Genomic DNA, 26,109 nt, shown 5'->3' with positions numbered 1-26,109 from the left:
CTGTCTCAGACTGTTGTTACTTCCTCAGACTTGTCTAACTCTTTCTATCTTCCTGCATATGCTCTTGTCTCTTCTTGGAAGGAACTTTCCCTATTTCTGTCTGCCTACTCCAACCCATTTTTCAAGCTCTTTCTGGCTCTCCCAGGCATACTTACAGGCTCCTTCTGCTAGTTCCTGCTACACTCTCTCACACTTCCATCAAAGCAATAATCATGTCACAACAGAATTGCTTGCTGCAATACTGTGATTTATAACAAATATATATTTGGTCATTCAGACGACCAGAATATAGTTCTTGTATATATTTGGTCCTTGTCCACAGTTCCTGGCTCACAGCTCCCAATACCCTTGGTCTCTCTATTCTGTGTCTTTACAACCAGCTCTTCGGAGCCTCAGGGTCTCAGGAAGTGATTAGATGTATGGATTTTGAAGCCAGATAAACCCTGGACTCAAATTCCAGGTCTGCCACTTATCACCCACTAGCTGCTATCCTTGGGCCAGTTACTTAAACTCTTGAAGCCAGTCTCATTATTTATGACATGGGGGTGGGGATGGCAGTGGCGGTGATGGAGGGGTAAGTGATAACGTTCTGACATCAAATGAGACCAAGTCCACAAAGCTCTTTGCACAGTGCCTGGCATACAGTGAAGTCTCAGTATATATTAACCATCACTTTTCTTGCTGGTTTTTAAAAAAATAGATTCAGAAATTCTCTTACAGCATAGATCTCTTCAAATCCTGGTGAAAAGATTACACCACTTTAGAAATAAGGATGCCGAATTATTAGTTCATGATAAGAATGCCAAGCAGACCAGACACCGTGTTACCCTCCCGACCTCCTCCCTGGGGACCGTGCCAGGGACATACTGAGAAATTCTCATTACCCACCTCACATTTTTTAGATTCTGTTAGGACTATTATTCCTGTCTTCGCCATGTCATTTTAGCTGCTTTCCACAACATGTCCCATTTCCAAGCTAATCCACACTGAGCTATGGTAGTGAAAGTCTCCTTAATTTAAACCTTCAGTCAGAGAGGGTGACCCTTCCCTGAACTTTTGAGTCCAAGACCTTGGGCTCTGTCTTACTCTGAGCGCGAACTGCCCCCCCTTCCCCACCCCTCCACCCCCGCTCCAGTCCATTGACGACACTGCTTATCCTCAAAGGAAAGAAAAGCAGGTTTTTATGTATGGGCCAGATGATGTATCATATAGAGTTGCAAAGAATTCCCCACTGGAAGTCTCAGCAGCCAAGGGCCAAGCGCATTCATCAAAGACACTATTGATTTGAGGGAACAGCACCAAGCGTCCTCAGCTGTCCTGAGAACGTTTTTCCTGAAGTATTTGTCTGGAAGTAGGTCTGAAGTTTCTGACGTTTGCAAGGGAGCCTGGGGGACTGCCGTCTTAAGGAAGGAAGCAGCTGGTAGCTCTCTCCCACAATCAGCCCTGAAATGTTGTGAAATTCCGTTGTTTTGGACAGCCAGTGCCGGGGCCCTGAGAGATGTGACAGCGGGTCATTGCAGACGCTTAAATCACACCTGGTTCCGGGCCCGAGAGCCGGCCAAGCCTGTGCTTTTCGGTCCCTCTCCCTGTCTCTCTGTCTCTCTCTTCCGCCCTTCCTTGTACTTTCTTTTCTTGTGTGTGTGTACCTACACAGAACTTTCATAAAACCTCTAATGAAGGCTCAATATGTTTAGGATAAAATGTACTTTTGTTGTAACTCCTTTTAAATTAAATAAAAGTTCTGAAAGGTCAGGACTGTATCACAGGAGTATCAGGAAAGAGTAAATCTCAAACATCTTATTTGAGAAAAGAAACTTCAAATCTGGTTTTAGGGAGTACAGTCCCCACAGAACTAAGTTTCAAACTTTAGCCTCAAATTCCAGTGATGGTGGCTGCGTTTATCTGGATTGTTCATCTTCTCCTAAGTAAGAAAACACAGAGTTTGTTATATTGGGGGGTCATGTTTACCCAAATTCATAAGGTGCTTTCTTGCCCAGTTCTTATTTTGGATGATTTGTGGGTAATGGGATTGAGTGACCCTATAAAACGCAGGGATCACCACCACAAGGCTCAACATTGGCAATGATGAAACTTCTAAGGCATTAAGCTCAACAACCCAAAGAAATATCATACCGTAACAAAGGCCTGGCTTTCCAACTTCAGTTAAAATTACTTTTTCCTTAAGGATGCATTTTGGGTCTTTTTGTTGTTGTCGCTTGACTAATTTCCTTCAGTTGATGAGATCTGGAGGTGCTGCTTATCAGCTCAGTCGTGGTAGGTCAAGGAGTCTCTTAACTCTTTCCTCTGAGTCCGTGCAGTGATGCCGCCAACATCCCGTCCTCACAATCCCACCTCCTCCACAGCCTCCGTATCCCTGCCTGGCCTGGAGACACCTGGGCTTCCCCAGCCCCTGGATCCACTTCCTCTCCCTTCTCTCCACCTCCTATTAACCCACTTTTCAATCTCCTAGCCTAGAAACCTGCTTGCCGTCTCCATCTTAACAGAGGTGAAGTGTTTCACCACAGGCTGCGGGTGAGAGCAGGGGGCAGATGGGTAGTATTTGCCAATAATCTGGAGGGTAAACACATCCACTGTGGGAGTATTTCAAGTCAGTTTAACAAGAAGCTCACATAATTCCTGGAAATTCAATAATCAGCTGTCCCGAAGGTGGGAGGTTTCTGGGGCATCACTGCAACCTTCTGTTGGTTCTGCACTTGACTTTGAGCTCTCTTTCTCCTTCTCTGGGTTGTAGAACTTCTCAAAGAGCAATCCACAATTCCTGCTTAGATTTCCTAACGCTGAAGTCTCTCTTGGCAAGCCTTTACAATCTGGCTTATACCTCTTCGAGATCATTAGCAAATTTTGTTGTTGTTGTTCCTACAAAAGCTATCCATGTGAAATCCAAAGCAAAACAAAAAGAATCAACAAAAATGAGTCAGAGTATAAAAGAGACACCATCAGTGAGCTTTGAATTGCAAACTGATGCTCTTGTTCCTTGTCTTCTTTAGCCTCCACACCACTGGTCACTAGTGGCCTCCCCCTCGGCCAGGAACTCTTCTGTCTTCTCTTCTGTGGCATTTTTTAAATTGAAGTATGGTTGGTGCACAGTGTTACATTCATTTCAGGTGCACAACGTAGTGATGGGACAACTCTCTGTGTAATGTTGTGCTCCCCACAAGCGGAGCTCCCATCTGTCACCATACAGCACTATTACAACACCATGGAGTGTAATTCCCTATGCTGCACATTTCATCCCCATGACTTATTCATTCCGTAACCGGAAGCCTCTACCTCCTGCTCCCCTTCACCCGTTTTGCCCATCCCCTCACTGCCTCCTCTCTGGCAACCCTCAGTTTGTTCTCTGTATTTACAGGTGTGTTTCTGCTTTTTGTTTTTCATTTGTTTTGTTGTTCATTTGTTTGTTTTGGCATTTCTCTTTCTCGGTCTGACTTATTTCACTTAGCGTAATACCCTCTAGGTCCATCCATGTTGTCACAAATGGCAAGAGCTCATCCTTTTTATGGCTGAGTAATATTCCATTGTATATACATACCACATCTTCTTTATCCATGCATCTATTAATGGACACTTGGGCTTCTTCCATATCTTGGCTACTATAAATAATGCTGCAATAAACATGGGGGTACATACTTCTTTTTTAATTAAGAGGTCTCTTTTCTTTGGCTGTGCCTTCCTGTCCTTCCATCTCTCCAGTATGCCTTCCTCCTCTCCCACCTCTCCCTCTTCTGCCCCCACAATGTCCAGGTCCCCAGAGCTCTCCTTCACCTTCTTCTCTTCCCTTCATCATCTCCAACAACCTTGACGCTGATGACTCACAAGTAGATCTTTCTACCTGGGACCTCTCTTCTGTGCTCCAATTCAATATCCCATTTGCCTGTAGTTCCTTTCCTCCCAGAAATGTGAGTAGTCCATATATAGCCTCCACCGGCTTGACTTTCACATCTTCTCTGCTGTCTGCATTTAGTCACTAAGGCTACAAATACCATAGAGAGATTTCCTCTGTACTCTTCACACATACATCTTGCTTCTTGAATCTTCCAGCTACCTCTTATTCCATTTCACCTCCACAGTTGAGACCATCACTGCCTTTTGTCATACCTTCTGGCCTCTGGAACTGATGAGTTCCTCTTCAATTGAAAAGAAACCCAGCTATAAGTTTTTATTTATAAAACACAGCTCCAACCAATCTCACCTTCTAGCTCAAATGCCTTTGTTTCTATGATGTTTCACTTTAGCCTAGCATCAAGGTCCTCAATGACATGACCAAACCCTGATGATCTTCCAACATTATCTACCACTCCAGCATTCACCTGCCCCTGGATTTGTCCATGTTGTTCCTTCTGTCTGCAGTTACTCACCCCCTGTTTCTACCCATCTAAATCTACCCATCTTCAAAGCCAGGTTCAAATGCTACCCCTCCCCTGAACTTTCTTCAGAGCTCCCCAGCTGTAAATAATTGCACTTCCATTCTTTGAACTCAGAACACTTTTCTTGTGTCACATCACTCTCTGCCTTGTGGTAGCGTAATTTGTGAATGAAAGGAGGAAAACTAACATTTATTAGATCATTCATTGCATTTGGACTTTTGATTAGCTCCTTCAATGTTTACACAACCCTGGGAGGTGGGTACGAACACCCCTTGTTACAGAAAAGGAAACAATGGTTCAGAGTGGCACCTTGAAATTGAATTCAGATGGCAGCCTGGTTGACTCTACATCTGTGCTATTACCACTCCATCAAGTCTGCCTTAACTCTCCTCTCATGGTAACTTCCTTGAGACTAAGGACCATATTTTTTTCATCTTATACACCTCAAGACTCCCAGTGCAGGGCTTGGCACCCGGCCAGCACTCTGAATGCTGGGGGACTGAATGAAGGATGGGTTGACTGATTGGTTTGCCCACTGCTCATTTCCCAGCTGTGCTGAGGATTGCATCTGTGCATTCCAGAGTTACACACACTATAAATATCTCACCGCCCATTCACGTTTAAATGTTTCTTCCTGCTCTCTGTGTCCTCCTTCTGTGTCTCTCTTTGATTGGCAAGTCTTGAAGGAGGCAGAGATTGAATCTGCGGTTCTTTTTTGTCCAGATCCTGAGCATAACAATCAACAAATGATTTCTGGTGATGGAAAAAGTGTTGTTTTTCAGAATGATTCTGTGCTGCTTTTTAGATCAATTCCACTTGCATCTCTTCCACCTCATTGTAACAGGTAGAAATTGCAGGCAGAGTCCACTGTGACAACATCTCTGTTAGGACAATTATATATTCTCAAGATCCCCAGCCTATGATGACCTATCCTAGGCTTCCCGCCCCCATCCCTCCCCCGCCCCCTGCTGGCTGCTCAAAGCCCTCATTCTTCAGGAGTCTACACAAGTGCAGGCGCGGAGCTTCCCACAAACCACACCCATGGGCCTGACTCTCCCACCAAATCTTAATCTGTTCTTGGTTTCTTCTAGATCTACTTAACTAATCTTACAAACTAACTGAGACTAGACAACAATTCACAGAATTATTGCATTATTCCTTACTCCTTCCATTAAGCAGTAGCTTCATGGAGTCATTTCATTGAAAAAGTAACTGTGATGATGGGAACTCAGGTACCCTGGTCTCCTGTTGAAAAAGGCATTTTAGGGCAAGAGGACTTCTCTGAGGAACATCCCATTGCACCAGCTACCTGTATGGCTGGCCCCATCCACACACCACCACCCAGGGCCTGTCTCCAACTCTCCATGCTTGCTTTGCCTCCAGGAAGTGAGGATGAACCAAACTCTCATTGTCCGTCTGATATGCAATATGACTCATAGAACAGGCCCATAGAACGGGTGACAAACATAGGTGTGATTCTCCCAAGAGCAAGAGTGATATATGGCCCCTGTGGGGATGGGCACTCCCCAGCCTAAGGAAGTGGTTGTCAAAGCTGGCCGAGGGGCCTCAAAGACCACCAGGGACAGCATTTCTGCTCTTCTGACTCCTCTATCAGTGATGTCTCTGACAGGATGTGATACTGACCAGTCCTGTGTGCCACACTTTCCAGGGCTTCCTGACGCAGACAAAGGAAACCCAGAGGGATGGCCAAACTCCTTGACAGGATCAGAGGGGGAGGGACACCACACTCGCACTATGCTGCAGATGGTAGGATGAGCAGGACCCTGCACATGCTTTTGCTTGTTCAAGAACACCAAAGAGCCTCTGGCTCCCTTGGTATGTTGCTTTGATAGAAGAAAATCCTTTTTTTTTGCCTTCAAATTGGTGCATAAATCCCACCGAGGCCTCGGATTTGTAGTGGGTGGATTTCATGGGCATCCATGCACTGAGCAGCTGTTGTGGGATTTCTGATTTTGAATGCACATTCATTCCCATGAAGAGCTCCAGGGACATCTAAGCCCTTGGATGCTCCCTCCTCTGCTTGTCCTCTCTCTCTGTCCTTAACACAGAGGTTACCGTAGCTATTACTGCAACTATTTGGGGCTTGTTCAGTAAAAAGTCCCTTTTAATCCAGCATTACTAATGTGTCCTAGTTTGTTCACACACACTTATTTGAATCTCAGTGTATGGTGGGATGAAATGTAACCCTAAGAAGTAAAAAGTGTTCTACTGTGACTATGAATAATGTTATTATTAGCTTCTTTTTGGATATTGGAAAGATTTTATTCGTGGCAAGGTGATATACTGAAAAAGAGAGAGTGTATGTCCCTGATATAAGAGTTGGGAATTGGCCAGATAAATGTCAGGCATTATAGGGAGACAGGTAGGTAGGTAGATTATAAATACATTATATATATATATATATTTATATATGTGATACATATTTAAAAGTATAGAGAGGGCGCCTGGGTGGCTCAGTCGTTAAGCGTCTGCCTTCGGCTCAGGTCATGATCCCGGGGTCCTGGGATCGAGGCCCGCATCGGGCTCCCTGCTCCGCGGGAAGCCTGCTTCTCCCTCTCCCACTCCCCCGGCTTGTGTTCCCTCTCTCGCTATCTCTCTCTCTGTCAAATAAATAAATTTAAAAAAAAAAAATCTTAAAAAAAAAAAATAAATAAATAAAAAAGAAATAAATAAAAGTATAGAGAGATGTTAATCTCAAGTACTGAATGATGGGAGTTCAAAACTCCTTTTTCTTTAAGGAGAAGGAAAATGGAGGTCAGGCTGTAAGACAGAGGAGGATGGGTTGATTTCCCAATGGAGATGGGGTCTGATCTCCTGCGCAATTAGCCAGAACAGCCCTTTGTCATGTGCTGTCTCCTGGCCCTGACATCGTGGATTCACCTATGGGGCTCAGTTCAAGAGGGAAGCAGATGTTCAGGGCTATTCCCAGCATTGGCAGAGGCAGGCCATGGTCAAGGCTGTGCTCCCAAGGCCAGGCCGTGACAGTGCCCTAGGGAATTCTTCCTGAAACACTCTGGGAACACAGCCTTAGGAAAAGCCTGGCATTCATGCACTTGACCTTTTAGCTGCATACAAGCAGAAAGTAATCCCCAGTAGCAACAGCATCCTTAAATATGAACAGCAATCCCGAATTTGCCAGCAGTGTTCAGGAATGAGGAACTCTGAAACTTAACCTTTTAAACTCATTAACATTTTGAACAGTTCCTTGATCTCTTAGAATCATCATTATGAAAAAGCACCAATGCGATCTTTGCTTTAGAAACAATAACCTAATCCAGATGCCAGGCTCAGGCCCAGCTGCAACAAACGGTCCGGTAAACTTGCTGAGAATACAGTCCTACCTCACACTCTGGATTCTAGCATAGTAGGTTTGGAGTGGGCCTGGGAATCTGCACTTAAACCGGCTGATGTATGGCCAGATTTGAGGACACTGGCCTGGTTTAACTCCCCATAAGCTTAGAAATCCGTTGCACAATATCCCCAAGCCAAAGAGTCTTTACAGCATTGTTTCTCTTACTGAGCTGGAATCTGCCACAGTGGAGTGTTTACCCATCTGCCCTGGTTTACCCCTTGGCACAATAAATCAAAGACTTCTGAACTCGGGGTTTGGGAGCACAGCTTGGGGCAGGGGAGAGGGTGGGTTGTGAATAGGAGTGTATTTGTGTGTGCACGTGTGCCGATATGCGTGTGTGTATGCATGAATGCACGCTTACATGGGTTCGGGGTACTGGTTAGAGCAGACATGAGGCAGAAGTGAAGCTAACAGTTAGAGATCAACTGAGGACTTGGCACATCCCTGTCCAACAGCTGGCAAGATCCAAGAAACAGAGATTGGGGCAGGATGGGAAGGAGAGGCATGCAGAAGCAAAGTGAACATAGGACTACCTTATTCAAGAGCCTCCAACTGCAACGTTACTGGCCTGATCTTCAGACCTGGAGGGCATCAGGTACCAGCTGAAGTTAAAGAAGATGGTATGGTGAAACCTCAGAATACCCAAGAGACTACAGCAAAAGGAAGTCAGCCATTCCTCAGTGCAGGGGGAGAAAAGGAGCCACTGGCTTACAGCATCAGAGTGGGGTGAGGTCCCCTTAGTTCAGAACTAAACCTATTTCTAGGTCCCATTAATGCATGGGGCAAGGGCTGTCATGTTAATGGGCTCTTCATTCTGAGGAGGGGCAGAGACTGTGCAGAACGATGGGTTTCATTTGAGGCTTCTATTGTGACACCAGGATGGAGCAGGCCCTAGACACTTGGGTCTCCCAATATCTCTCAGTCTTCATGGATTCTTTGCCACCCTGGTTGAGTGCTTTTAATTAATAAAGTACAATATTCCAGAAGTGGTCTAATCAGTATGGAATAAAGTGGACTGAATACCTTCTTTGTTCTGGACATCAAACTGCTATTGTTGTAGCTATCACATTGCTCACTCAGCTTTGAGTAAGACTGGTTTACATCAACCTTAAAGACATCCAAACCCTCTAGAACCTTTTCAGATCTGAATATAAGTTGAGACTTTACATCTTCTTTCTTTTTAAAAAAGATTTATTTATTTATTTGAGAGAGAGCACAAGGGAGAGGGGCAGAGGGAGATGGAGAGAGAGAATCTCAAGCAAACTCCCTGATGAGCATGGAGTCCAACGCAGGGCTCCATCTCACAACCCTGAGATCATGGATGAAATCAAGAGTCAGATGCTTAACTGACTGAGCCACCTAGGTGCCCCAAGACTTTACATTTTTCTTTTTCCATTTCATCTTTTAGTGTTGACATACCTTTTCCAGATTTTGAAAGTTTTTCTGAAACCTGCTCCATGGCCAATGTATTAGCTATCCCCCATAAGTTGCTGTCATTGACAAATTTGATCAACATGACTTTGATGTCTTCATGTAAGCTTTTAAAAAGAGTTTGGACAACACAGAATTGATATACATCTTTGTGGTACAGTAGAAGAGACCTCCCTCTACTTTGATGTTGAATAATTAATGTTCTTCAACCAACTACAAAGTCACCTGCTTGTCCCATCACATACAGCACTTCGCAAATGACCGAATTACAGCATTTATCAAAGTGTATCAGAATTACTTCTTTACATAGAAGTCTTGCTCACCACGCTGAGTTTTTCCAAGGCAAGGACCATGTTTTATTCATCTTTGTGATCTCAATGCAGAGCACAGTAAGTGTGCAATGTACATGATATGGATGACTCGTCTGGCCAATGGTTCCCCAACGTGTCCACAGAGATGAGTATCAAGAAGACTCCTAAATCATCTTGCCAAAATGAAGGTATTCTTTTATCCTGCAATTCAATCTATCAAGAAATTTAATGAAGTATGAGGTTAACTGGACACAAGTTAACACCCCAGAATCATTCATTCTTCTCCTTAATGTGCATGAAACATCAACTGAATGGCATGCCATCAGTTTGTTAATCTAACCTAGACATTCGTTAGTACTCAAGGTCACATTCATTGGGTCTTTGTTTCTGGTATCCACCTTGTTCTGTATCCCCCAACCCCACTTTGAATATCCACAGTCATTTTGCCTCTTACCAGTTCCCCATAATTGCTCCAAGATTCCTAATCATCTCTGTGCCTCCAACGAGCCTCGCGCTCGCTCCCTGAGAGGTCCTCCCGTGGACCTGCCTATCTGAATTCATGGAAAGCCTTCAGTGTCAGCTGCCAATTTCCTCCCCTTTCTTGGACCACACACTTGCCTGTTAACTGGGACTCGACATGGGTCTCTGTGGCCAGGTTTGGGAGAGAGAGTGAGAATGTTATTTGGGGGGGGGCCATGCCCTCTCATGCATGGCCTGGGTCAGGGCAAGGAGCTGCTGCAGAGTGGCATGAGGCCACTTTAAGTGCCCCCCCCCAAGGACCCTTGAATAACCTTATGGGGAAAAGTCCTCCCCCAAAGCATGGCAATTGGATTTCCTGCCAGCCCTGGAAGGAGGGGTAGGAGAAGGCTTGATGTGATTAAGAAACGTTGAAGAAAGTAGTTTGTCTTCCCTCAGGAATATCTCAGAGCTAACTGATGTCATTACGTAAGTCCCTCCTGGTGTTTAGATCATTTTCACCGATAGAGAAGAAAGAAGAGAAAACTAGGATGTATTTCTGTCTTCACCAAGCTCTCTTTTACCATCAGGCCACCAGCCAAGCACAGCTTCAAAGCTTTTGGCTTCACGCTTCCTGAATCCAGTCTCAAAATTTGCATGACTCTGTCCTGTGTGTCCATTCTCAGCGGTATGCTTCTATCTTAGACATTCATTCAACAAAGAGTTATCCAGCTGTGCACCAGGCACTGGACTAACTGGGGGCACAGCCCTGAACAAAGCCATAAACCCTGCCCTACTGGAGTTGGCGGTATACGGGCAGCCAGACTATAAACAAGACAAATAAGCCAAATAATTGGTATGTTGGACAGTAGTAAGTGCTGTGGAGAAGAACAGAGTAAAGAAGGGGATTGGGTGTTGGGGCATGAGGGACGGGAGTTGAGATTTGAAACAGTGTGGTCTGGGAAGGTCTCACTGAGAGTCACCTCAAAGGTGGGGGTGTGGGCGGCTACGCAGGTGCCTGGTGGAGGGGGTGCAACCACCTACTTGCCTGTTCTTGGAGGCCAGAGTGACTGGAGCAGAGAATTGGAACATGTCCTATTAAAATTGAAGTTCCGCAGAGAACCTGCTAGTTTCTCCTTCCCTGTGTCAGAATAGACTATTCTGGACTCGTGCCAAAATGCTTTAGAGGCCATGGGAGTAAGTAGCCAGGATCTTGGTCCCATACAAGGTGGCCCCAGATGGCTGTGCTTTCTGAGTTCTTGATATCAGGCCATCCACTGCCATTTTGTTAATTTATTACATAACTACTGAGTGCCCATTATATGGCCATGAATAAAACATTTCCAACGCTGACATCATGTGCTTGAGGATACTAAGAATACAAGCAATTGTTCCAAAAGAGGACATAAGAGGGAAGGGGGCACACTGAGAGATGCAGGTGGCTTCTGGTGGGAAAGGCTGTCCAAATCCCACACTGAGGGATGGACAGGAAGGAGTGGGCCAGGAACTGAGGTGAGGCAGGGCTTTCCAGACAGAGCATGTCCAGGGTACCAGAGATCCCTGCACATATTCAAGACACTCTCAAAATGGTTCTAGTTGTTTGGAGGCGGGTGAGGAGGCGGGGTTGCTGGGGGTTTGTGGACGGAACGATGGCAGAGACATGTGAGTGGCGAGGTCAGCACAGGCCCGGTCATATCCAGTCTTGTCAAGGGGGGCTGCATTCTAAATAGACTGGAAGTCATTGTGCAGTTTGACTAGGGAAGTCACATGGTCCAATATGCTCTCTGACGACATGAGGAGAACAGAGAGGAGAAGAAGCAGGAGCAGCAAGACCTATGGGAGCTGACGGTGGCCTGAACTCGGGTGGTGTCACAGAGCACAGAGAAGAATGGACAGACTCAAGATGAGGCACCCAATTTGCAGGTCTTGGGCTTGATGTGTTGTCTGGTGTGAGGGAGGGGTTAAAGATGACACCCAAGTGTCTGACTTGATTAACAGTGGGGGATGGGGGTGGGGCCATTTCTGCTAACAGTACATCAACATCTCTCAGTTCTAGCTCAGGTCTCCTGGAAGCACAGACTGAGACAAGGATTCTGACGCCCAAGGCAGCCAACCCTGTGCACCCCTATGTCAGGCAGTTATTGGCCGCAGACTGCTTGGGCATGGGGTGGGGGGTGCTTCTAACCTCTCGGGTGAGTTGGATCTTGTACTGCCAAAGACAGTTCTCCCGAGGAGGGGACACTTGTGAGTCCACAGCAGCCAATATTCCCAGGTGCTAGGGGACAGGGGGACAATAAAAGGGGCCTCCGAGAGTCACCCACTCTGCTCCCAGGCTCTTCTCCTCTTCAGTTGGCTAAGAAACCAGACAACCAAACTGACTTGGAAAGTGCTATGGACTGAATGTTTTATCCTCCCCCTCCCCCACGCCCCATCTATATGTTGTAATCATAACTCTCAGTGTGATCGTGTTGGGGGGGAGTGCTTTGGGAAGTGATTATTAGGTCATGTGGGTGGAACCGTCTTGAACGGATTAGTGAGCTCATAAAAGGGAAGTTAAAGAGCTCCCCCGTCCCCCCGATCCCCACCCAGCAGCACGACTACCATGTGAGGATACAAGAAAGTGACATGCAACCCAGAGGAAGGTCCTCACCAGCACCTGACTGGCTAGCACCCGGATCTCAGACTTCCGGCCTTCAGAATGATAGGAAAGAAATTTCTGATGTTTATAAGCCACCCAGGCTATGGTACTTTTTAATAGCAACCAAATGATGCACCAGAGAAGAGCAGGTTGCTCTGATTGAGGGCCTGATTTCACTTGCTAGTGAGTGACTTTAAAATGCTGCCTTTAGAAATCTGCATTTCCACTTTAGATTTTTCTCCTACCCATCCATGACTTGGTTGTGTTTGGTGCAGTTGAGTTTACTGGAAAAGTGTGCCCTGGATAAAGGAGCTGTTGTTTGGGTCCCCAATAGATTGTCCTAGCTTCAGCTTGCTGTGAACCAGCCACGGGGAGTCGGTGCCGCTGTGGCTCAACATCAAGCCTTCCGAAGGCGACATCCACGCCTCAGTCTGCGCGAACAGCGCCCCCAGGAGCTCAGGGGGTGGTATAACCTGCGCAGCCTTCCACAAGGGGAACGCGCGGAGGGCTTGGGCAGGGATGCTCTGAACTTGCCCCGAAAGAAACGCAACACCAGACTTCCTCTCGGTTCGCTCCCGGCCGGTGCATTGTTTCTGGCTGCAGCAGAGCCGGCAGAGTAGACGGGGAGGGGCTCTGGGCGTGCGGTCCTGCCGGGCTCGCTGCTCTGTGAAAACGGTGCGACTCCAAACACGGATTACAGAAGCCCCCAGTGCCCTACGGGAGGCCCGTGCCAGGCTTCCCTCCCACGGCATGCAGTGCGTGCCTGTGACCTTGCCCTCCAGCTCGACCGTGGCTCTCTCACAACATTGCTGGGATGCGTCCAGGTTGCCGTGGGAACATGCGGGGGCGCCACGGGTCAAAACCCAGACCCCTCGGAGCTGCTGCAAAATAAACAACACGGACAGGGCCAAGTGGCCGGCAGCACTGTTTCGGCGGCCCACGGCTAACCGGGAAAGGGCTCTGGAAGGGACCTGGGCCTGGCCTGTTGCTGGGGAAAGTGTCCCTTCGTCCCGGAGGAGGCTCTGCGCACACCCTGGAGTATCCGTCACTTCCCGGCAGCTGGGAGGACAGAGTCAGGGGCTGTGCAGAGAGGCGGGCTCTGGGATCAGGAAGACTGGATTCAAATCCAGCTCCAGCACCCACTAACCACCCCACTGTCAAACGGGCACCATAACCATCTCCCAGGGTTATCGTTGGGGTTAGATGAGAGGACGCGGTCAAGTGCTGAGCCCGGCGCATGCCCAGTACCCCTACGTGCCAGCTGGGGAGGGCAGGAGGTAAACCGCTTTTCTACCGAGAGCGTGGTGCCGCTTGCGGATTCCTGGTGTCTTTGTTGGCGTTAGGTGCCCGGTAGCTTCGTAAACACCGGGGATTCTGCTTCTTCCAAAGGGATCGCTGCTTCCCTGAATGGCTCATCCCTTGACATTCAGTCTAATTACTCCCTTTTCAGTTTGCAGGCCATAATCCCACAGTACACAAGAGCTCAGCCTGTAAACACCTTTAATCTTGGCAGCTAGGCTTTCTTACGTGTCCTCCTTTTCCTGCACCAAAATGGAAGATTAAAAAAACAAAAAAACTCTAGTAATACATAATCATTGTAGGAAAATTAGATAATACAATACAAACAACCAGAAAAACAATAATAATCCAAATCTTTCCACCCAGAGACAACCACTGTAACTTTGATTCTAGACTTTTTCCATGTAAATATATATGACCTTTTAAAACAAATTTGACTCCTATTACACAGATGGCTCTTTACACTGCTTTTCCAATACATACATGCTGAAGGTCCTTCCAAATAAGTAAAAATAGAAGTATAATCCACAGCATCAGTTTAAATGGTTGTATACTATTCTTTTACGTGGATATATCATAATGTATTTTACCAATTATTTAAGAGGTTTGGGTTCTGTTTGCAGCTCTAAACACTGTAGTGAGTCATCTTGTGCATGTATCTTTGTGCTCTCAAACACTTGTTTTGTAAGAACAAGTTCCTGGAGGTGGAATGATAGGAAGAATATGTATTTTATGAAGGCTTCTGACGCTCCTTGGAGGTACCTTTTACAGTCCCTCCAATCTGAGGATGTGGGTCGTTTTCCTCGTACCTACACCAGCCCTGGCTAGTCTTTAATTTTTTTCCAACCCATCATATGAAAAATACATTCTTGTAGTGTTTTCTTCCTTTTGTTTGATTACTAATGAGAATGATCACTTTTGACACTTACTGGCCCCATATCTGTGCTTCTTATTTTATTAAATCCCTCTTCATTACTACTCTCAGCCATTTTCCCTCACTCTTCGTTGTTTTGTACGAGCTTTCTATAATAAGCTCTTACACAAACCTCTGCCCAGGAAATACCCTCCCCTTAGTGGGGGTGAGAAATGACTGCGTGTTTGTTGTTGAAACTGGCACTAATCAAGAGGGCTAAGCCTGGCTGGCAGCAGACACATGTGGCCTTCATGGGACTGCATTATTTCACATAGCCTAGTGTCTTTAAGGGTCATCCATACTGCAGCCCGTGTCAGAATGTGCTTCCTTTTTGAGACTGAATACTATCCCATTGTATGGATAGATCACATTTTTGTCTCTCTGTCATCTGTTCCTGGAACTGACTGCATTTTGAAGAGCAATACGCACAGAATTCACTGGAGATGAGGTTAAACACAGATTTTAATCAATATTTCTGGGATGAGGCTTGAGAATGTAGCAAGCTTCTGGACCACCTGCCCTCCCAAGCCAGTTCAGTTCTTCATCCACTGTGTCCCATTCCACTTGTAAAAATAAGCAGTAGCACCAAGGGCTGATCTTACAGGCAGCTTTTTAAAAATATAGATTAACCATTCTCTCCTTTCTGGCACGTTCCAACCCCCACCACCCCACCCCCGCCGCCCCCGGCTACCCCACCACTGCCATCTGACAGGTCTGAGCAGCCCAGCCTGGGTCTGAGTGCCTCTCGGCCATGGCCAGGCCTCCTCAGCCGGCCTAGCTCCAGGCTCCCTGCAGGCCTCTCCCTTGCTCCAACCCTCAGCCTTGTTTTTATCTGTTACATATACTTGAATTCTTTCATTTGGAATGAAGATCCTGAGGCTAAAAGCCTGTTTCCTGTGTTCATTCTTTCAACAAATATTTATTGTTACTTTGTGCAAAGCGCTGTTCTTTCTAGAGACAGAGGCTACAGCAGAGAGCACAAGAGACCTAAATCCCTGCCTGTTACCAGCTTTCGTGCTGATGGGGACATAGATAATAAACAAGAGAAACAAGCAAAATTTTAGCTAGTGATACATATTAAGCATGAAAAATCAAGCAGGGAAGAGGGAGAGGAATTTGGGGGTAATGTTGGTATTTTAGGGAGGGAGGCCAGAGCAGGCTGCACTTGGAGATGAAGTGGGGTAGAGTTGGGGGGCAGTGAGGGAGCCAGCCATACGGGTATCTAAGGGCTCATTCCAGGTAGAGAGAACAGCAAATGCGGAGGTGCTGGGGCAGAAGCGTTCAAGGAGCATGGGGAGGCCAGTGTGATGGGGCAGAGCAGGTGAGGGGGAAGAGAGAAGAAGATGAAGCCAGAAAGGCGGCAGGGTTTGATCATGCAGGGCCTGCCGACCAGGCTCTCCCATAGAGACATGAGAGCAACACGTGCATTTTAAAATTTTGTAGTGGTCGTACTAAAAAAGTAAAAACAAACAGGTGAAATTAATTTTAATATATTTTCTTGAAGCCTATGTATCTGAAATATTCTTATTTCAACATGTGGTCAATATGCAAATTATTGATGAGATATTTTACTTTTCCTTTTTGGTATCATCTTTGAAACCCGGTGCATGGTTTACACTTACCGTACATCACGATATTGACTAGCCACATTTCAAGTGCTCAATAGCCACATGTAGTTAATGGCTAGCATAGTGGGCAGCCGAGTCTAGACCGTGTGAAGACCTTGACTTTTCCCCTGGGAGTGTTTTTAAATGTAGGTTTTATTATTATTCAGGTATGGCAAAGCCCATGGATCATGAGACAACAGGTGGTTGAAAACTTCGTTAATTACATCTACGGTTGGCAAGAGAACTGGCATGCCACTCCACAAGGGGCCACGCCAGGAGCACCAGGGGCAGTCAGGAGGCAGAGGGAGAGGGGCAAGCAGGAGCTATATAAACTTTTTTGTGCTTTCTGTAGAAGGAACAAGAGAGGTTTAGGATTGGTAGTTTGAATAATTCCAGTGGGCTCTAGGACACGGGGCTGCCCCTAGTTGTCAGTAGCTGGCCCTGGGGTGATTAGGACAGGGGTTTGGTGGCCCAGGGTATAACAGTTCCCTAGAGGAGGCGGTGGGGGTGTGGGTTCTGGACTGGTTGATTTGCATATGAAAGTGCACTCCTGGGTCGGCAGAGGTTTGCTCTTTCTGCGAATTAGCCAATCCCGGGAGGGGCGGTCTCTCCAGGGTCTGCAAGTCCCCAGGATGTCCAAGCCTCGGAAATAGGAGGTTAATTCAGAGAGAAACAGGAGCACTGCAGGGTCAGAGCCAAGCGGGGGTGTGATCGGGCTGCTGCGTGTGCAGGACTGGCTTCCAGCGCAGGAGCTTCGGAAAGGGGACAGGCTGGACACGGGGCAGTTAGGAGGGGGTGGCGCACTGCGGGGGGAAAGGAGGTGGGGCTGGGGTAAGGACGAGGCTCTGCGTGGATGGGGCTGGGGTAAGGACGAGGCTCTGCGTGGATGGGGCTGGGGTAAGGACGAGGCTCTGCGTGGAGGGTGCCGAAGCAGCTGCATTTTAGACAAGACGGGCAGACAGATCACTAAAATGATTCCTCACATAAGCAACGAAATGAAAATAGGCACTAGGGAGTGTACTTTTGAGGAAGGATAGGATCACACGTTTGTGGAACTGCTTAAATTCAATAAAATTCCAGGAGAGTTTAGATAGTGAAGTAAGACCAAAACAGACCCAGAGTTATGCTCCGTTGGCTCCTCACCGCCTCAGGACGGTCCCTCTGCCAGACCTGCTTGGTCATCACATTTCCCAGGTCAGAGCTGGGGGGGTTAGAAGCGGGGCTGTCCCCAGATTGGGCCGTACTCAGAGAGGGCGCACCATCAGGACAAGCGGAGCCCCTTTTACTCTCACAGGAAGCCCCAGGGCTTTCTGCGGGAAAGACTGTTGTTGTAAGAGCCATGTGCCATTCTGTGATCCTGAAGCACCTTCCTCTATTCAGAAAGCAGCCGCTGCCCCGGGGTCTGACGCTCAGGGGTCCGTGAGGTCCACTCTGCTCAACAGTCCCCACAACCCCGCGGGTCACCCCAGCATCCAGGCAGGAGGCGCCAGAATTACTTGTTCATATTTTCTTCATAATCTAGACAAAAATGCTTTTGATTCCTAGGGTCTCACATCCTTCGTGCATTGCCATTAACTCCAGCCCAGCGGCAAGAAGCACAGCGCATGGGGACATCTCCTCTTCAAGGTAAAACACAGAGGTGGGGCAAGCCATACCGGGAGCTCACGTGGGCATGGAGATAAAAGTATCGAGTCCAACACAAATCACTGCTGTCCTAGCAGGCAGGCAACACAGGATGGGGACTCTGTCTTTGCCAGGTGTGCCTATAAAGCAAGGTGGGTGATGTGTTAGCACCTAGGCGGGAAACCCCAGACGTCAGGGAAGTGTGCTCAAAGTTGCTCCCTGAGGAGTTATATCTTATTCCGAAATTTTTCCACGCCCAGAGCATATCTGGGACTCACTTCTCCTTGGCGATGGCCTTCGGAGTCCAGTTAAGCCACGTTTTTTAGAACAAAAATAATGGTATTACTCAATTTGATCTCACATATCATCTATCAGACTTGACTCTGAATTATTATTTTTTTAAAGATTTTATTTATTTGACAGAGAGAGAGAGAGAATGAACAGGTTGGGGGAGGAACAGAGGGAGAGGGAGAAGCAAGATGCAAACTCCCCATTGAGCAGGGTGCCCAATGGGGGACTCGATCCCAGGACCCCAGGATCATGACTTGAGCCGAAGGGAGACACTTAACCGACTGAGCCACCCAGGTGCCCTGAATTTTTTGTTGTTGTTGTTAATTTCTGAGCTCATTAATTTAAAAAAGGCCCCTATTCTGAAAGCAATTATATTCAAAGGCTACCAAAAAATTAAATTCATTGCTTCATCACTGATCATCACAGGGTATATTATTCCAATTGCATATGCATATAATCTCTTATTGGAAGATTATTCTGAATTACATACAGAAAAGTTTATAAATTGTACGTACGTGTACATATTGATGAATTTATGGATCTGAACACCCCGTTGCAACCAGCACTCAGACTGACACACAGAACATTAACAATGGCCTGGAGGGGCCCCTTGTGCTCCTTCTGGGGTAAGGATCGTCCTGACCAAGGCCAGGGTCAGGTGAGGCAAGCAAGGCCCCTAGGAGGCACTCACCCTCAGGGTTAGCACGAAAACCTCCTTACATCTTGCCCTAGGCACCCTACTTCCCTCATCCTAGTCCCCACCTTGATCCTGACTTCTAATAGCACTGATTAGTTCTGCCTGCTTTTGAGCTCTGCAGAAATGGCATGATCCAAAAGGCTCTTTTGTGCCTGACTTCTTTTGCTCCGCATTACGTTTGTGAGATTCACCCATATTTCTGCTGGGAGCTGTAGGTGGATCACTCTTGGTTCCATAAAGCAGTGATTCTCCCACTTGTGTGGACACCATCGGCAACTTGGGGACTTGCTAAAACACAGATCGCCGGTCCCGGTCCCAGAGTTTTGTGTTCAGTAGGTCTGGGGCAGGACCTCAGAGACTGCTCTAACAAGCTGCCCCCGCGGAGCAGAGTGGCGCAGCGGAAGCGTGCTGGGCCCATAACAAGCTGCCCCATGATGTTGATGCTGCTCTTCCTGGGACTGTATGTAGAGACCCACTGCTGGATGGGTGTTCCATTGTGGGAACATCTCACCATTCATTTGTCCATTCTAACGCTGATGGGCAGGTGGGTTTCCAGTTTGGGACTATTAAAAATGGGGCTTCTCCAAACAATTTTGTCCATGTCTTTTGGTGAACTACGTATGCACTTCTGTTGGCTATGTCCCCGGGAGTGGAATCACTAAGTCTTAGAGTACACATAGGATCCGTTGCAGAGAAATTTAGAGAAATGGTTTTCCAAAGTGGTTGGGTCAGTTTACACTCCCACCAGCAGATTATGAGGATTCCTGCTCCACACCCTTGCCAACACTTGATATTAGCCACCATTTTTCTTTCAGACATTCTGGTGAGTGTGTACCAGAATTTGCTTTTCCCTGGTAATGAATAAGGGAAATCATTTCATATGTTTATTGGCCATTTAGCTAGCTTCCCTTATGAAGTATCTATTCGAGTCTTTAATCCATATGTCTGTTGGTTGTTGGTTTTGTTCTTATTGATTATCGGGAGTTCGTGATGAGTCCTTTGTCAGATGTGTGCACAAATACCTCCTCCCATATGCTGCCATTCACTCTTTTCAGTGTCTTTTAATGAACAGAAGTTCTTAGATCTAATGTAGTCCAATTTACTAACTTTTTTCTTTAAGGTTAGCATGTCTGTGTCCTGATTAAGAAATCTTTGCCAATTCCAAGATTCCAGATACATATTTATCCAATGTAAGCTTGAGTGTTATCACGCCCAAACTTTGGATCCAGAGCTGTCAACCTGGCATGTGTACTTTCGGCAACCATGGCATATGGCACACGTTGTCCCCGAGTCTGCCCACTTATGCTCCATCCACATCTTCTCTGCTCCTATCCTGCTCTTCTCCCTCTCACCTTCTCGCCACTGGCTCTTCCATGTGGCCTCACATAGCTCCTGCAAACATGTCCTCGCTAGCTGACAGCCTCCCTCCTCTCGGGTCTCCCGAGCTCATGATGCGGCCCCTGTGACCTGCTCCACAGAGCCCACTGGACCATAGCACCATCCCAAGAAGACTGATTGGCCTGTGTTCCTGGGTCAGATGTGGCCGCAGGGGGTCTCCTTCTTAGACAAGAGTCCTTCCTTTCAGGGAAATATCTCTGTGTCTGCTGCTGAGTAGTGCTCATTCATTATTTTTCCATCTGGAAGTCTGAAATCTCAAATGCCATGGCTGGATTTTAGAATGGATGTCAATCTCATAAAATTGGATTAGGGTTGAATTCATCCTGCAGATTGCATTTATCACACTGTAAACATGCCTTCCCAGTCCACCAGGCCAGGGCAACACGGATCCTGGGCAGAGCCTGACCCCAGGGGTGAGCAGGACCCACACAGGCAGGTGGGTTCAGCATGTTTGTGTTTGGAGGGAACTGATGGTGGTCAGCAAGAGTTCACCGAAAGATGCGGAAGGCTGGTGAGGAAGCACTGAGAAACATCATCATGGAAAGGACTTAGGACCAGGAACAAACAATTCAGGTACCAGCACATGTGACTTGAAAAATTCTCTTAGAATGAGTTCTGTGTACTTAGGACACCTTTTATTCTCATCATGTGGTCTTTACCCACAGGGCTTTTGGTCCATTTCTGAACAAAAAGCGCCACTCTCCCAATGATTAATAGAGCTCATTAAAACACCCTTCCTTATTCCTTGACAAAGTGGTAAATGAGGAAGTAGCCTAAACTGGGCTCCCTGAATATAGGTCCATTATAGATAATTTTAGATTTCCATTAATAGGCAACCAGAAGTATACAACAAAATATTAGAATTTGTTTAAGCTTTACTTTGAAAAGCATTAGATACATTTTATTCCCTCAGCAGATCTGCCTCTATTTTCCAAGTCAAGTGTTACCCTTTTTTTGTATTTTCTGAGCTCACATCGATGGATGGGGTGCTGTTGGCAACAATGGGATGACCAGTTAAATGTTTTAAGTACAGCTCCTGGTGTACAATAGACATGCCAACTAGTCTCACAGTGAGTACAAACATTGTACTTACCAGTCATATCAGGTCTTCAAACTGTGCCTTCTCTCTCCACTCCTTTTCAAGGATCACCTTCTTCACTCCTTAGCTCTCTTTACTTATCTTTTTATTTCCTTACTTGTTTTCTGGTGGTTTTCTTTTTCAGCCGCCCTATGGAAAGTGTGGACATTCTCCCTTCTTTGCCCGCATTCTTCTACCCTGGTTAATTTCCCGTCATCCCTCTGTGAAATCATCGTCCTCATAATCCAGTCTAAAAGGTGAGTACTTCAAGACATAACTTTGTTCCTTCTACCTATCTGGCTTTGTCATTTATTGCTTGGGAGTATGGGGATTTTTTCCCCCCAGTCACCGGTAGTTAAAGTTATACTTAAAAATCAAAATTTAGCATTCCAAGAAAATGATCATAGATATATGAAAAGATTACCAGGTGGTTCATCACAACACTGACTAGTAGAGCAAAGAAAATTAGAAGGAAGCAAATATCCGTCTATGGAGACTTGATTAAATTAAGATGTATTCTTACAATAGAGTAGTAAAAGCAATCCAAATGATACTGTAGAATAATATTTGATGATGCGGAAAGTTGTTTATGATATATTATTGGTGAAAAAAGGTAAAAATCAATATGTAAAGGATGATCCCTTCTTTGCAAATGACCCAAAACTATGCATCTCTAGTCATAGAAAAAAAAAAAAAAAAAGGAATCTAATGTGAGCGAGAAATAAATGTTAGTTGGATCAGTTCTGAGTAGAGGAGAATCATTGTTGGATTTAATTCCCTATTTTTGCTTATCTGTATTGTCTATGAAATCCACATATCAGTTTTGAAATAAGAAATAAATGATGGTTTTAAATTTTCTTAATGTAAAATGTCAATGGATAAAGAGACATAGTCCTACTAGGAGCCCCAAAGGAGGCCAGCAGGGAAGCAAATGCTTCCCTGGAGTAAGAGCGCATGTTGCCAGCCATGTGAGCTCCACGGGGAGGCCTGAGCTCTTGGCAGGTTACCTAGCTGGACTTTGACCTGAAGTAGACTGCAGTCAACCCCCAAGAGACCCCTTAGTAAGTAGGACACAAATTTAAAAATAGATGCTCTGAGCACCTGGGTGGCTCAGTCAGTTAAGCGTTTGCCTTTAGCTCAGGTCATGATCCCAGGGTCCTGGGATTGAGCCCCACATCGGGCTCCTTGCTCAGGCCTGCTTCTCCCTCTCCCTCTGCTGTTGTCCCCCTGACCCCCCGCTTGTGCTCTGTCTCTCTCTGACAAATAAATAAATAAAATCTTAAAAAAAAAATAAAGAATAGATGCTCAGTGACACACCACATATTTAACTTCTTCATCACCAGGGAAGCTTGTTCCTGAATGGTGGCTGGATTAGTCCCCTGGAGCCTGTGCAACAAATACCATAGACTGGGGGTGGGGTGGGGGGACGGGTTTAAACAACAGAAATGTATTTCCAACAGTTCTGGAGGCTGGAGTTCCAGATCAGGGTGTTGGCAGGTTTGGTTTCCTCTGAGGCCTCTCTCCTTGGCTTGCAGATGGCCACCTTCTTGCTGTGTCCTCATGTGGCCTTTCTTCCATGCATCATGATCCTGGTGTCTCCTGGGTCAAAATTTCCTTTTCTTATAAGGACACCAGTCAGAGGGGATTAGGGGCCACCCTCATTTTAACAATGCTCCTCTTTAAACGCCCTATCTCCAAATATAGTCACATTCTGAGGTTCTGGGGGTAGGGCTTCAACATACGAATTTGAGAGGGACACAGTTCAGCTCAAAGCAGCCTCTATCCTGTTTCAGGTGAACTTGGTGCTAAGGTGCTGCTTGCCCTAAGTAAGGCCTCATGTTTTTCTTAACATCATATGCATTTTTACCTCTGTCCACCAGAGGGCAGACTTTTAAAATGCCTATTTTAAAATGTTAGCCTTGATTTTTAACTCTTTATAAGCCTAAATAGTTTCTTTTTTAAATGAAAGATAGTTAGAAACAGACAACCTTGTGCTACTTATTAACATGAGTTATTATCACTTTGAATCTCCCTTTCTTTGAAAGTTCAGGATCACGTACTAAGGTAATTTTCCATTAGTGGGTGTGAACGTCTTGACAATTTCAAAGTCAGTTGTTCCAAAAAGCAATTCTTGGCTCATATTACATTTTATTATAACTCCTATCACTTCAGTTTCATTATCTCAATTCCTCAGCACCTTCTGAGGTAATTAAAGAGTTATCATGCAAGAATGGAAAGAAAATGAATTTTGAAGGCAGGGTGCTTCAATTCATTTATCTGTGTATTCAATTATTCATCCAGTTAACAGACATTTGCTATTATATGCAAGGCAGTGGGATTCAAGTCCTAATGCTGCCACTCGATGGCTATCAGGACTGTGGACAAGTCATTCTCCCTGTATTTCCCCTTCCTCCTTCGTAAAAAGGACGATACTGATCTTAACATACTGTTCCAGAACTTTGGGTAGCCAGCTTGGAAAGCCTCCTAATGCAAAGCCTCTGTCAGTTGTTACATACTTGCTAAGTCCCATGTCCACTTTGTAGAGCAGTTTCTAGGAGCCCCAGGGTCAGGGAGCCCCTGTTTCTGAATCTCTGGGGCGTGTATATTTTGGGGGAGGGGTCTTACTCCAAACTTCCTGATTGAGACCCTCTGGGGGGTAGCGCCCAGGAAAACCTCCTCCTTAATAAGTTCACCAGCTGAATGGGCCGAGAGCCACAGCTCTAGCCAGGCAGGGGTTCTCAGTATGAGCACTACTGCCATGTGGGGCTGGGTCTCCTTAGTTGTGGGGCCGTCCTGTGCACGGCAGGATATTGAGCGGCACCCCTGGTCTCTACCTTGCATGCCAACAGCACATCCTCCTCCCCTCCTGGTGTGACAAATGTCTCCAGACATCACCAAGCGGCCCATGAGGGTCAAAATGGCCCCTGGTTGAGGACCACTGAGCCAGAGAAGTGGAACTGGTCCCAGTGCCATCAAGCAGAGACACAATCCCAGTCCATTTCCTCTCTGGGCGCAGCTCCAAGGGTCCGGCCCCTGCCACACTGTCCACACCATCATTTCTGACCTCCTCAGGACCAGAGCCACTCTTCGTTGAATGACCACCGTGTGGCAGGAATGCTTTATAGAAATGAATGCGGGGAACACATCTTGGAGGTAGACGTGATTATGACTTCTGGCTTATAAGTGAGGAGTCGGAGGTTCAGAAACCTGTGCCCGAGGTCACAACTGAGTCCAGATGTGCCTCTGAGCTCACTGCTTTCCGAATCTCTACAGCCATTGGCCATTAATTATGCCCTGCCCTGTCACTCTCCTTGTACCACTTACCTAGTCCCATGGCAGGCTCTGTAAGGACAGGCTCCATGTCCGGGAGCACAACAATATGGTGGCTTCCTTGTTGTTTGGTGGGCAGATGGAGGTAGCATTGCAAATCTTATGCCAACGGTGACATCTTTGTATCAGAGATACAGAAAGTCCGTGTGACATGCATATATCAAGAGTGAAGCTGAGCACGGTCGGAACTGACTGTAGGAATCGGCAGGCCAAAGAGAATAAACATGGCTTCAATGGGGAGGAAAGAAGAGCTGAGAATCGCTGGGGAAGCCCTGAAGCCGGTCCTACAGAGGGTAACGAGGGGTGGGAAAGGGCTGCAGGCCTCAGGGTTCCCATCTGAGCAACGGCACACCACCATTCCCAATGTGGCAGATCAGCTGGGAGGCATCTCTAAGAGAAGTGGATTTGTGAATCCACAGCACAGCCCATGTCATGCAGTAGTGTATCCACATGGTTTATCTTCCCCTCTTCTGTCTTCTCACCCTGGTTCTTTCCTTCAGCTCAGAAGGGCTTTCAACCTTATGTGTGCCCCGGTGAAGGAGAAGTGTGTGGAAATCCAGATGGGGGCACGTTTCACATTGCAAAGGTGGGAGGGACTGAGGGTGTCATGGGGACAAGCTCTCACCACCAGTGTGGGCCGGCTTGCTCTCTGCAATCTTGCCTTACCTCCTTCTCTGGCAGGAAGGTATGGCAAGGCTGGCCCGACCGGTGCCACCTGGTGAAGGCAGAGTGACAGGTAGGCATCCACCACCCTCTGCTGACTGTGCATGGAGCCTGCAGGTGAAGACCCAAGTGAACTCCAAGGAGCTGGGCCCACGACGCATGTCTGCAACAGGTGACAGGGCTGGGGATGGGCTAGTCAGAGAGGCCCTATGAGGAGGTAAGAAAATAAGAAGGAAAGGGGTTGGAATAATCCAAAAAGACCTGTGACGGCAGCTCCCGGTGAATGGCACGGGCAGACCTAACCCTTTACGAAGCTCAGGACTCACAAAACTGCCTGGGGGAGGCTCCACCTGGGCCTGGGGCAAGTGACTCTGGCTGGACTTGAGTAGGAAGCCTGGTGCTGAGTCTTCAGAGGGGACCCAGTGGAAAGGGCATAGAGAGTGTGCAGAGGCAGGACCAGAAACTTCTTCTTCGTCTTCTTCTTTTTTTTTAGTTTATTTATTTATTTGAGACAGAGAGAGAGAGAGCATGAGCCAGGAGAAGCAGCAGAGGCAGAGGGAAAGCAGGCTCCATGCCGAGCAGGGAGCCCGATGTGGGACTCCATCCCAGGATC

The 26,109-nt window shown here is 46.8% G+C and overlaps 1 long non-coding RNA gene across 2 annotated transcripts; it reads left to right on the top strand.

Annotated features, from left to right (window-relative positions):
• Positions 1–11,767: 11,767 nt before the first annotated feature.
• On the top strand, positions 11,768–21,751 carry LOC116631350. Of its 2 annotated transcripts, none has more exons than XR_004299166.1 (3): positions 11,768–11,882; positions 17,962–18,042; positions 21,649–21,751. It is a non-coding gene; the product is annotated as an uncharacterized LOC116631350 (long non-coding RNA). The 2 variants fall into 2 exon arrangements; XR_004299165.1 differs by lacking the exon at positions 11,768–11,882 and adding an exon at positions 17,243–17,313.
• Positions 21,752–26,109: the final 4,358 nt, after the last annotated feature.

This window comes from Phoca vitulina, unplaced genomic scaffold, assembly GCF_004348235.1.
Source record: "Phoca vitulina isolate PV1807 unplaced genomic scaffold, GSC_HSeal_1.0 scaffold5, whole genome shotgun sequence".
In the NCBI taxonomy this organism is placed as follows: Eukaryota; Metazoa; Chordata; class Mammalia; order Carnivora; family Phocidae; genus Phoca; species Phoca vitulina.
The sequence above is the reverse complement of the archived record's forward strand: the minus strand, read 5'-3'. Positions and strand labels throughout refer to the sequence as shown.